The sequence below is a fragment of the Canis lupus genome, chromosome 27 (assembly GCF_011100685.1).
Source record: "Canis lupus familiaris isolate Mischka breed German Shepherd chromosome 27, alternate assembly UU_Cfam_GSD_1.0, whole genome shotgun sequence".
Taxonomy (NCBI): Eukaryota; Metazoa; Chordata; class Mammalia; order Carnivora; family Canidae; genus Canis; species Canis lupus.
The window spans coordinates 44,792,392-44,805,444 of record NC_049248.1 but is presented as its reverse complement, the minus strand read 5'-3'; the positions used below and the strand labels follow the sequence as shown (position 1 = coordinate 44,805,444).

Genomic DNA, 13,053 nt, shown 5'->3' with positions numbered 1-13,053 from the left:
GGCCCAATGAAAGGCGCAGGAAGTGGGGGTGGGCGGGAGCTAGTGATGACAGGCTTGGGAGGGAGCCAGTCAACCGCCAGGCGGGCTCCCTGAACGGTGGGGATAGGGAGAGCTTAGGTTGGAATGACAGAACATCGGCCAACCAGAAGCCCGGACATGCCTGGGCAAAGTCCCCGGTGGGAGGGGGTAAGAAGCAGGCCGAAATGGGATAGGATGAAGCCGACCACAGCCAATCAGAAATCAGGCGGGCAGCCAGGAAAGTTAGGATTGGGCCAACGCTGAGACAAGACAAGCGGGGACGCAAATTGACGTGAACGAGAAGCCAATTGAACGCCGAATGCACTCCGGGGGCGGGACTTTGGGGTGGGCCGAGGAGAAGCGGCGTCTCCCTCAGTCGGTCCGCCCAATGAGGCGGCGAAGGGGGCCAGGCCCCGCCCCCAGGGGGGCCAATGGGCGCCGCCAGAGCCGCCCGTCGCGGGGGAGGGAGCAGGGCTGTGCCAAGAGGAGGCCGCCGCCATCTTGGCCCTCCTCAGGGGACGTCTTTGCAGTGGTTAGGTGGCGCGCTTCGGTGGGGCCGTGCTGCGCAACAAGTGTCAGGGTCGAGACGGGCGGAGCGCGGCTCTGCCTCCCGCCGGCCGCTCTCTCGGGGGCCCCCCCAGCGTCCCCCTCCCCGCGGTGGGCGGACGGGCGGGCGGGCGCCTCGGAGTGTGGGTGTCGGCCCTGTGGGTGCGCGCGCGCCCGGCCAACCCCGCGCCGACCGTCCGCAAGGGCTTTTGTGCGACTCCGGCGGACGCCATCTTCCCGACTTCTCCCGCAGACGGCGGCCGGCGGCTTCCTTCCGCGGCGCTGACTTTCTCGAGAGCTGGGCCTGGAGGACCTCCCAGAGTCCGCGTCCTGTCAGCCACTTCCTGCCTCTCCTTCCCCACACACCCCGTCCGACGGCAGGAGGAGAGCGCGGGCCTTTGTAACCAAAGTCACAGGACACTTTCCCCTCAGACACCTGCGTTTCTGGCACCTCCCGTTCTACCTCGCTTCCCCCCCCTCCCCTGGTGTTGGTGGAGGCGGCCTGGGTGAGTCGTCAATGACACGGAGGTCATTCCCTGCGGCCCCTCCTGGTATCTTCGTGTTGTCACTAAATTATTTTCAGTGCGGCACTTGGTGACCTGGGGTCACGCTTTAAAGTCCGGATCCCGGGGATCCCCGGGGGGCTCAGCGGTTTGGCGTCCGCCTTCGGCTCAGGGCGTGACCCCGAGGTCCCGGGGTCGAGTCCCGCCTTGGTCTCCCCTCAGGGAGCCTGCTGCTCCCTCTGCCTGGGCCTCTGCCTCTCTCTGTGTCTCTCATGGATAAATAAATAAAATGCTTTTTAAAATAAATAAGATATAAATAAAGTCTGGATCCCCCTAAAGCAGGCCTCTGCCGCCTTGTGTAGGCCCTGAGGGGGGTGAAGGGATTGTTGGGTGCGAGGTGCCTCGGTCAGTTAAGCATTCTGCGTTCCCGTGCCCTCCTCCTAAGGAAGATACTGCTACCAGGGATGTTACCTAGTTTTTAAGAAACTTAGGCCGGGAAATAACTGGCCCAAAGTCACGAATCTAGTGAGCTGTGGTGCCGGATTCCAACCCAGAACAGGCCCACTCAAAGTCCATATATTTTTCAACAAATAAAGCAAGCCTGGTATAACCATTTATAAAAATAGGCTTGATTTTTTTTTTAACGTGTATATATACACATTTTCTTTAATGCTTTTGTATTCTAGCTACTGGAAAAAAAAAATCTAACTTCTAGGACAGTTCAAAAGGCACCATCGTCTGTAAGCCTTTATGTAAAACTTCACATTACAATTAAGAGCATCTCTCCCTAGATCAAAGCTTCTCAAAATACTATGTCAGACAGTCTCTATCCCAAATCCTCTGGGGCTCGTTTAAAAAAGCAGATTTGTAGTCTCCCATCTCAAACCTAGTAAATCAGATCTCTGGGGTGGGGCTTCAGAATATGCATTTTTAACTAGTTCTTTCAAGTTGACTAGCCCCTAAACCAAGAGTGTAAAAAACAGTAAGGGATGAAACTGGAGAGAAGAAACTTCCAGAAGAGAAGAAACTTCCTGGATGTTAGAAACTGCATTAGTCATCTTTGTAAACCAAGCTCTGGAGATTCTAACAGCTGTTTAGTCAGTAAAAGACCACACCTAAACTTGCTGGGGGGCGGGGGAGGAACTAACATAGCCTCTGAACATACATATATTGTGTAACTTAATTCCTTCAATTAATTTAAGTTGCCATCCCCTTTTACAGATGAGAAAACTGAGGCTCAAATATGTAAGTTAAATCATTCATGATGGTTCTGTTTAGTTCCAAAGCTTGGGTTTTTTTCCCATTGTTCTAAGCGAGTCCATCAGTGAAATGAGAACTAGAGTTTGATTTTCTCCTAGGTACTGAGAAAAAGGCCTAGTTGTGTGTGTGTGTGTTTTAAGATTTATTTCTGAGAGTGCGAGTGACAGCACAAGCCAAGGGAGGGGCAGTGGGGGAGGGAGGAGCAGGCTCCTCCCTGAGCAGGAAGCCAGGGTGTGAGACTGGATCCCATGACCCTGGGATCATGACCTGAGCTGAAGGCAGATGCTTAACTGACTGAGCCACCCAGGTGCCCCAAAAGGTCTAGATTTAGCCTCTGAAATTCAAGAACCATCATCCTTTTCTTGTTGCTTCCCCAGGGTCATGAGGGATATCCTCAACATATGCTTATTTACTCAGAACAAATGGGCATGACCCATCTTGTCCAATTCATCTGTGAAAACCTGAACAAAATTCCTTTAAACAAAGCTAAAATGAAGTTTTAAAAATGAATAACTTATTTCAGGGTTTCTCAAATCCCACACATGCCAGTGTCTATCTATATAACCATTTATGAAATCATTTAAGTAACTCCTAATGACTGTGTTTAAAAGGCAACGTGGGTCATTTGAAAGATGTTTTACTTCAAAATCAGTCCTAATGGTCCATGCACAAAGTGATATCATTCCAGAGTGGCAGTCAGGCCCTTAGTGGTCCACCCGGCACTGATTCAGGCTCATCTTCCATAACTGTCCATTGCAATCTTACCTTTCACTTTGTTCTCTGCTGGACTCTTCCCCCAAAGATTCTTTCTTGGGGCTCCATAGTCCAGAACCACAGTCTATTCAGCTTACCCTCATCTGGCCTACCCGACTCTTCCTCTTAACTTTGATTGGAATGACTTCTATGATGTCTTTCCTACATCCCCCACGTTGAATATTCTGTCCACTATACTCTTTTTACATACTTCTATCAGAGATCTCTGAATATCCAATCTCTTCCAATTAGATAAAGCATTCTGAGGGCCTGGATTGCTAGCTAGCGTTTCACTTCTTATCCTCAGGGCCTAGCATATAATCAACACCCAGTAAACAAACACTGAAGTGAAAGAAACCTAGTTCTCAAAATCCTGAATACATCTCCAGATGATAAAATGCCAAGGATTGATTCTCAGCCTTCAGTTGTTTGCCTTTTACAAATTAAATCATTCTTGATTTTGAAGCCATTCTTGTTTTCAATTTCCCACTTGTGATACTTGGCTGGCTCAGTTGGAAAGGCATGCAACTCCTAATCTTGGTGTAGTGAGTTTGAGCCCCATGTTGGGTGTAGAAATTATTTAAAAAAATAAACTTGAAAAAAAAATTGATCACTTAACCGGGAAGATTTTACAAAATAAAATATGCAGGTATTTTAAAACCTTCCTTTTAGACCACCATTGTAAGTTTCCTTCCCAGTTAGCTTTCAACTACTACTGTTAAATACAAAACAGACTAATTTTTTTTTTTTGAGAGGAGAGAGCGTGTGCATACAAGCATGAAGGGCGGGGGGGAGGGGGTGGAATCTCAAGCAGGCTTCACACCCAGCACAGAGCTCCACACAGCTTCTCCATCCCACAATCCTGAGATACTGACCTAAGCCAAAACCAAGAGTTAGATGATTAACCAATTGAGCTACCCAGGTGCTCCTAATTTTTTTTAAAACCTTTTATTTACTCATGAGAGACAGAGAGAGGCAGAGACACGGGCAGAGGGAGAAGCAGGCTCTGCGCAGGGAGCCCGATGTGGGACTCGATCCCAGGACCCCAGGATCACGTCCTGGACTGAAGGCGCTAAACCACTGAGCCACCCGGGCTGCCCTCTTTTTTTTTTTTTTTTAAACCTGTTCTGCTTACTCTAGGATAAAGGAGCTCAGGAAAGAAAAAGTAAGAGAGAATCCCTGATAAGATGATAAAGTATCAACAGTCTTCTAAGCAAGAAACCTTCTCTCTGAACAAGAAAATAAGCCTAGAGTTTTCACATCATGCTATCTAAAGTCATCTGAAGTGAAATGGTGACTGGAGAAGCTGGATGGATCATCGTGCACATTCCTCAGTCTTTTCTGGGCCCTGGAAAGGCAAAAAACTAAGAACAGAATTATAACAAGTCTGGTTTCTTTGGGAAGCCCAACCTGTTGATGAGAAATCCAGGACTGACTACAGATATTCTCTACTGTTATCATTACTTAAAAGGATTCATTCTGTACCTTTGCTACGTCTTTATTTCCTTATCTGCGAAGCATTGTGGTTCACCCCAGCCTATTCTGTACTTTGTACTAGGAAGGCCTCTTCAGTCTGGCAACCTGTCCGTGGCTCTGGCGGTCCTGAAGGCTCTGGAGGGGGAAGAAGGGCTTGGGGGTTAAAATGAGAGTCTTTGTTGGAGAGTTGGGAGGCATGGTCAACCACACAACTTGATTATTGTTGGAGCTGAATTCTGGCCCAAACTTCTCGAGTATTCTCTTTTTCTGAGGAAGGCTGCAAGATGACCGGCCTGACTTTACACCCAGCTGACGGTCTCGGGAGCTCGAAGACACTTTGGCAAATAAATAAAAGCAGGGTTGGTGGCGAAGAGGAAGAGGAAGGTCTGAGACTAAATTCCACAACCCATGGGCATTCTAGAGGGCTAGAAGGCAGGCTCCGGCTCCATGAAGGCTCAGAGAGGAGCCTAGACCCCAAACCCAGCAAGCAGAGAGCTTTTTTTTTTTTTTTTAAATCTGCCCCCAAAGACTCCTCTTGAAACGATCAAAACATTTGCCTTCCCAAAATATCCAGACCCTTCTGACTCCTGTGGGAGCCTCCGTTCACCAGAGCGAGAGGGATGCCAGTGCTTAATGCCAACTTCCGCACCAGTCACCCCCACCCGGACGTCTGCCCCCCACGGGTGACTGCAGTCCTGCCCGGCAGTGCAGCATTATAAGAAGAGGAAAGTTCCTCTTTTAACCAAAAATGAGACGGTTTCCTCCCCGGGGACAGACAAACAGCCCCGAGCGTCCTCCCGAGTCCCGGGGTGAGAGCCCTACGCCGCCCCCAGCCCCCGGCTCCCGAACGGGCACGGCCCCGACAGACAGACGGACGGACGCAGCAGGGCTGCAAAGGGCAGCCGGCCTCCCCGCGCCTCCTCGGCCGAGCGGGAGGAAGGAAGGGGGGAGGGGGCCGGCCCGGTTCCCCCTCCCACGGAGCCGGGGCCACCCCGGGGGCGGGCGCAGGGCCGGGCTGGGGGAGGAGGGAGCCGGCTGCATAAACAAACCCGCCCGGGCCACGAGGTGCCCGGAGGAATGGGGTGGGGCCGGCCGGCCTTGGGGCCCGGCCCGCGGCTCCCCACCCCCGGGGTCGGGGGGGCCGGGCCCTCGGGCTCCCCGCCCCGCCAGCCCCTCCTTCCCGCTCTGCCCTCCCTCCCCGAGAAGCCCATGGGGGCGGGACTCCTGGCTTCTCGTCGCTCCTCCCGGGAGCCTGCGCCGGTTCCCGGGGGTGGAGACGGGGCGTGGGACGGGCCGTGGGACGGGCCGTGGGACGGGGCCGGGGACCCTCCTGGAGGCTAGCGCCTGCTCGGGTGCGGGGCCCAGGCCGCCGAGGCTCCCGGGAAGAGCTGGCCGCCCGGGTCCGCAGCGGGGCTGGGCCTGGCTCCTGGGCAGCCGCGGCCCTTCCTGTAGGTGGGGAAACCGGTCGGCGCTCGAGCTGTTGCCCAACCGGGGTCCCACTGCCCCCGCATCTCCCCAAGTGTGATGCACTCACTTCCTACGGTGGAGGGTGAACTGTGGAAACAAACTGAACTGCATACCAAGCCTACCGTTCTCAGAAGTGTTGTTATGGTAAAGAAAAACTTAATAGGAGCAGCCTGGGAGGCCCAGGGCCTGATCCTGGAGACCCGGATCGAGTCCCACGTCCCACGTCGGGCTCCCTGCATGGAGCCTGCTGCTCCCTCTGCCTGTGTCTCTGCCTCTCTCTCTCTCTCTCTGTCTCTCGTGAATAAATAAAACATTAAAAAAAAATTAATGGTATGCTATGGAACCAGGGGAACCTGGTAATGTTAAAAATTATGCAGGTGGAGTGTGAATGATTGAAGGCTGGGGAAATACACATTGTACATCCTGGTTTCCCCATATAACATGCAGCTATTTCTTTTTTTCTTTTTGTTTTTTTGTTTTGTTTTGTTTTTGTTTTTTAACATGCAGCTATTCCTGAGGAAGAAGAAATTCTTCGCTGAGGGGCTAGGTAAGGTGGTGCAGGAGCTTCCTTCCAACACGACATTCTAAAGTTTAAAAGCAGTTAAAGAGAGGCACCTGGGTGGCTCAGTCGGTTAAGCATCTGCCTTCAGCTTGGGTCATGATCCCTAGCTGATCCTAAAGAGTCCCTAATCAAGAGTCCCTAAATCAAGCCTCCTCACATCAGGCTCCCTGCTCAGTGGGGAATCTGCTCACCCCCTTTCCCAACTCACTCTCTCAAAAAATAAAATCTTTCTTAAAATAAGATAAAAGCAATTAAAGAGTATTATAAGGCAGGAACCGGAAACCAGAGAACAAGAAAAACTGAGCTAGTAGAGTCAGGAACTTTCTTAAGCCACGGCTTCACCAGGCCCACCACCAAAGGGCCCAGAGTTGAAGAGGAAGGTTTCTACTACAGGACAGAGTGAACAGGTCCTGGAAAGGTTCCACTCCCAATCCTGGGGAATTTTGCCTGGCTAGTCTCTCCACTCCTGTAAGGTGCACTCAGGACTAAAGGGAGACACTGCTGCCTCTGTCTTATCTATCACAGAACTCTGCTCCATCTTGCTCAAGGACTGAGCCTGTCCACGCTGCCAACCTCAAGCTTATGCTTCCCTCAGAGCCTCCCCCAAGAGCTCACCCCACTCTGCCTTGCACTCCAGCAACCCTGGAAGTTGGGGCTCAGCCGGACCTCATTTTCCGTGTCTATAGGGGGTTGACTGCCTAGGTCCCCTCAGGCTTAACCTCCTCCCAGCTTCAAAACCATGAGTCAGACCACCAGACATGTGCGTTATGCATCCCTGATGTAATGTCATAGGAAGAACACTGCATCACCCAACAAGTATTTTTCCCAAAAATATTCAGCCTGAATCTAAAGGAGTCTTCAGACCTAATTGCTGGTTTGCAGAGAATATGGGGCCTGGTGGAACAAGGTAAGTAGAAACACAAAGAAACAAAAAAGAAAAATCCCAAATGTAGGACATTCTACAGGGCAATTGACTGTTTATTCAACAAGTCAATGGCATGGAAAAAGAGGAGGAAGGGCCGTTCTTGCTTAAAAGAGACGTAGGAGGCAAAACAGTCACATGCAATATGATCCTATTTTGAACAAATCACTTGTAAAAAGACACTCTGGGGACATGGGGGAAATTTGAATAAGGACTGGGTATTACACAATATTAGGGAATTATTGTTAATTTATGGGGCATGATAATAGTATTGGGATTATATAAGGACCTATTTTTAGTAGCAATGCCTAATATTTCATTACAGGGTTTAAACAAAATTAAAAAGAAATATTTAAGGGTTTAATGCCTTGTCTGTAAATTATTATTATTTTTGTTTAAGTAAACTCTACTCCCAGTGTAGGGCTCAAACTCAATGACCCTCATGTCTATAAATTACTTTAGAATACTTTTAAAAAGGAATAACTGGTTGGGGAGGGGCGTGAAGCAGCTTCAGGGTGGGGAAGCAAATAAGAAGAAGAAAGGAATAACTGAAATATGGCAAATATTGATGCTTGTTAAGTCCAGAAGATCGTTCTCTCAGATTCATTTCCTCCTCTATTCTGATTGAAGTCACTTTTTTCCTTTTTTAAGATCTTATTTATTTATTCACGAGAGATCCAGAGAGAGAGGCAGAGACCCAGGCAGAGGGAGAAGCAGGCTCCCTGCCTGCGGGGAGCCCGATGTGGGACTTGATCCCAGGACCCCGGGGTCATGCCCTGAGCCGAAGACAGATGCTCAACCACTGAGCCCCCCAGGCGTCCCTAAATCATTTTTTAAAATAACAAAAATGGTTAACATTTTTTTATTAAATAGTCATGCTAGTTAAAATACCCACTGAGTTCTCCTTTTGCCTCCCCAGTATCAGGCCCATGGCCTCCTTTTCTTTCTGCTGGAGTTCACGTCTCGCCTATTCTCTCCTCTTCTCCCCTTGCCACATCAGCTGATGGCACAGTGCCAAAGACATGCCACCTCTTGCCACACAGCTCAAGATTTGGTGGTTTAGAGGACAGAAGTAGAAGTCTGAGGCTTCTTTTATGCTGCCTTTTTAGAATCAGTTTCTGGGTAGTGGTAGCCGACTTGGGGGGGAGACACTCTCCCCCACCACTGAAGCCACCCATTTCTCAGCCAGCCAGGAAAGGACTTGGGGAAAATTGGGCAATCTCCCCTGGGGCAGGCTTCTGACCAAGGAGACAGGCTTCTGAGAAGGGAGACAGTAGGCTGGGGAACTTCCTGCCTCCCAACCTGTGTCAATTTTTTTTTTTTTTTAATCTCCCACCATTCCCATCTTCTCCGACCCACCCCAGACTAAAGGCAATCTCTCCCCTGTGCTCCTTCATTCAGAATCGGAACAGTCTCCATGCAAGAAATGGGGCTAGACTCTGTGGGAGACAGAGGAACAAGACATGGTCCTCCCTCAAGGAACTTGTGGCTTAGTAGAGAAGGCTGACTCATACACAGCTAATTATAATATCCTGTTAGTGCAACGAAGGAGATACATACACAAGCCAGCCCCTTTTTAAGGGGCCGGGTGCCCAGTTCTCTCCCCAACACGCCTCTGCCTTCAGACTCCTGCCCATCCCCCTCACAGCAGTGATCCGCCATCAACCACACCAGTCCTATTGCACAAATGCCTGTCAGATTCATCCCCTCCCCTCTCTCCACATCCCTAGTCACTGCCTTATTATCACCGCCTTATTACGCGTCCTCACCACTGCCTACTTGGTGTGGTTACTATAGAGAATGGATTCCTTTACTCTTCAAAATAGGCTCCATGGCCCCCAGGGAGTCTTGTCTTATCCAAGAGAGATCTCATCATCTAGTCCAAGTGGAATCAAATGTTTCCAGGCCCTAACTTTCTTTCTATTATTATTATTATTATTATTATTATTATTATTAATTCATTTGAGAGACAGAGAAAGAGAACGAGCTGGGAGGAGGGGTAGAAGGGGAAGCAGAATCCCTGCTGAACAGAGAGCCCTAGACTCTAGGGCTCCATCCAGGGACCTTAGGATCATGACCCAGGCCAAAGGCAGACGTTTAACCAACTGAGCCACACAGGTGCCCCTCTAGGCCCGACCTCTCATCTGGAGATGTAAGTAAAGCTCCAGCCATGTACACTCAACTATTTACCCTTCATAAAATAGGCCAAGTGGTTTCCCCTGTCACATCCTGCTGATGCACACACAGGTATGTGCCTAGAGTGCCCTTCCCCCATAGTAGTTCAAGAACTCACCTTTCGGGCCACCTGGGTGACTCAGCTGATTGAGCAGCTGCCTTGGGGTCAGGTCATGATCTCGGGGTCCTGGGATCGAGCCCCACTGTGGCCTCCCTACTCAGCGGGGAGACTGCTTCTCCCTTTCCCTCTGTGCTCTGTTGCATGCGCGCATGTGCTCTCACTTTCGCTCTCATTCTCTCAAATAAATAAATAAAATATTGAAAAACAAAAAACCTCATTTTTCAAGTCTGAGTTCAAGCTTCATCTCTGGAACTCTTTCCAGAAATATCCTTTCTCTCCCTAGAATTGGGCATGCTTCTCCAATGTGCCCCCATTGCAACCTCTGCTGTCTTCCCCCTGGCAGCCTTCCACGTCTTATTGCGCTTACATGGTTGTACATTTATAAACATAGTGGAGTAAAGTGAGCCTGGGTCCTGGAGCTATAGGTCAGAGTTCTCATCCAGGCTTAATAGCTGTGCAACATGAGGCAAGTTACTTAACCTGTCTGAGTCTTAGCTGCTTCATCTATAAAGTGAGGATATTATTACTTAGCTGGAAGGGTGGAAGAGAAATGAAAATGTGGCAAGTCATTTTCATTTTTGCTTTCATTGTAAGTTGTTGTTATTGTTGTTTTAATCTGTTTGGATTTGTGTGTGAGATTTTTTTTTTTTTTTTTTTTTTTTTTACTTAAATTCCACTTAGCTGGGGCACTTGGCTGGCTCAATTGGTAGAATATGTAACTCTTGATCTTGGGGTTGTAAGTTTAAGCACCACATTGGGTACAGAGATTACTTTAAAAAAAGTCTTAAATGGGATGCTTGGGTGGCTCAGCAGTTGAGCATCTGTCTTTGGCTCAGGGTGTATTCCCCATCCTGGGAAGGAGTCCCTCCCGCATCGGGCTCCCTGCATGGAGCCTGCTTCTCTCTCTGCCTGTGTCTCTGCCTCTCTGTGTGTCTCTCGTGAGTGAATAAATAAATATAAATAAATAAATATATATATATATATATATTTTTTTTTTACATCTGCAATTTTATTTTTGGGGGTAGTTAGGGTTGAGGGAAAACAGAAGTTTGGGCTGAGGAATAAACTTTTTCCTGAAATTACATCTTGAAAGTTTTAAATAAGTAGAAGAAGGAGAAGATAGGTAGCTGGTAAACTGGGGTTGAAGGTTGCTATCTCATTTCTGCCGCCAGGACTTCCTGTCCCAAACCAAATTATTATTATTTTTTTAAACCAAATTATAATAGAGAAAAAAACTATTTATATTTTGCTCATTAATGATCTAAACAAGAGATAGAGGGATCCCCGGGTGGCGCAGCGGTTTGGCGCCTGCCTTTGGCCCAGGGCGCGATCCTGGAGACCCGGGATCGAATCCCACATCGGGCTCCCGGTGCATGGAGCCTGCTTCTCCCTCTGCCTATGTCTCTGCCTCTCTCTCTTTCTCTCTCTGTAACTATCATAAATAAATAAAAAAATTAAAAAAAAAAATCCTAGAGAAGAATACAGGCAACACCCTTTTAAAAAAAAAAAATAAAATAAACAAGAGATAGAGAAGGTGGTACCACCACAGGTTCCTAAGAAGGAGGGGCACAAATCCATTCATTCTGTCTGTGTCTGAGATTTTATTTATTTTTTTTATTTTTTTTTTTTTTAATTTTTATTTATTTATGATAGTCACAGAGAGAGAGAGAGGCAGAGACACAGGCAGAGGGAGAAGCAGGCTCCATGCACCGGGAGCCCGACATGGGATTCGATCCCGGGTCTGCAGGATCGCGCCCTGGGCCAAAGGCAGGCGCCAAACCGCTGCGCCACCCAGGGATCCCGAGATTTTATTTATTTATTCACAAGAGACACACAGAGAGGCAGAGACACAGGCAGAGGGAGAAGCAGGCTCCATGCAGGGAGCCTGATGTGGGACTAGATCCTGGGTCTCCAGGATCAGGCCCTGGGCTGAAGGCAGGCGCCAAACCTCTGAGCCACCCAGGCTGCCCTCTTTTTAAAAAGTCTTAAAAAAATAAAAATAAATAGTTAACATACAGTGTAATATTAGCTTCTATTGTACAAGATAGCAATTTAATGCCTGGTGCTCATCACAAGTGTATTCCTTACTCACCATCACCTATATAATTTTTTTTTTAAGTAGGCTGTATGCCCCCCCCCAAAAAAAAAAAAACAAGTAGGCTGTATGCCCAATGTAGGGCTTGAACTCATGACTATGAGATCAAGAGTCACAGGCTCCATCCAACTGAGCCAGCCACATGCCCCCCCATCACCTACTTAACCCATCCGTCCACCCACCTTAACCGGTTTGGTTTTTGTTTTTACTTTACTTGAGTATCACATGAATGTCATCTCTTTGTATAAGATTCAAGCAGCCAGGGACACCTGGGTGGCTCAGCGGTTAAGTGGCTACCTTCAGCTCAGGGCATGATCTCAGGGTCCGGGATCAAGTCCCATGTTGGGCTCCCTGTAACGAGCCTGCTTCTGTCTCTGCCTCTCTGTCTCTCTCTGTCTTTAATAAATAAATAAATCTTAAAAAAAAAAAAAAAAAAAAAAAAAGATTCAAACAGCCAGAAGTTTAGGGGAGTACATGCACACCTCTCTTCACTAACCCATCCTGTACACACCTTTCTCTTTTTTCCCAAAGTAGGGAAACACATTCACCAGGTCATAGCTTGGTTTGTAGCTTTTCAATCTCTATTCTATGATTTATACATATTTATATACATCCAACAGATATTTACTCAATGCCTACTCTGTACTGGCACCATTATGGTATAACAATGAAGACATGACGGTGAACAAAATAGAAAAAGTCCTGTGCTCTCTTTTGAGCATACTTGCTATGTTCACACTTATGTCTTCATTGTTGGTATTTTTTATGTAAATATGTAGTATAAGTATTATTCTATAGTTTGCTTTTTTTTTTTTACTTAGCAAAATCTGTTAAAGATCTTTTCACGTTACTTTATTTCATTCTTTCTTAATATTTCAAACTCTCCCACAGCAAATATCTTCATATGTATGTATTTGTGCCTACATATAGCATTTAGGAGAGAGTGGGGAAATGCATAGTACAGTGGTTAAGAGCACAGATTCTGGAGACAGACCATACCTGTGAATCCTCACTCTGTCACTTACTAGCTGTATGACCCTTGGGTAAGTCACTGAACTTTCATTTATAAAATGCAGAAATAGGGCAGCCCAGGTGGCTCAGGGGTTTAGCGCCGCCTTCTGCCCAGGGCATGACCCTGGAGACCCAGATCGCGAC

General features: G+C 48.1%; 1 long non-coding RNA gene across 1 annotated transcript; it reads right to left on the bottom strand.

The window, feature by feature from the left end:
- Nucleotides 1-4,171: 4,171 nt before the first annotated feature.
- On the bottom strand, nt 4,172-5,526 carry LOC111092798. The gene is made up of 2 exons (XR_005380182.1): nt 4,566-5,526; nt 4,172-4,428 (listed from the first exon to the last, which is right to left on the bottom strand). It is a non-coding gene; the product is annotated as an uncharacterized LOC111092798 (long non-coding RNA).
- Between the last annotated feature and the right edge of the window lie 7,527 nt (nt 5,527-13,053).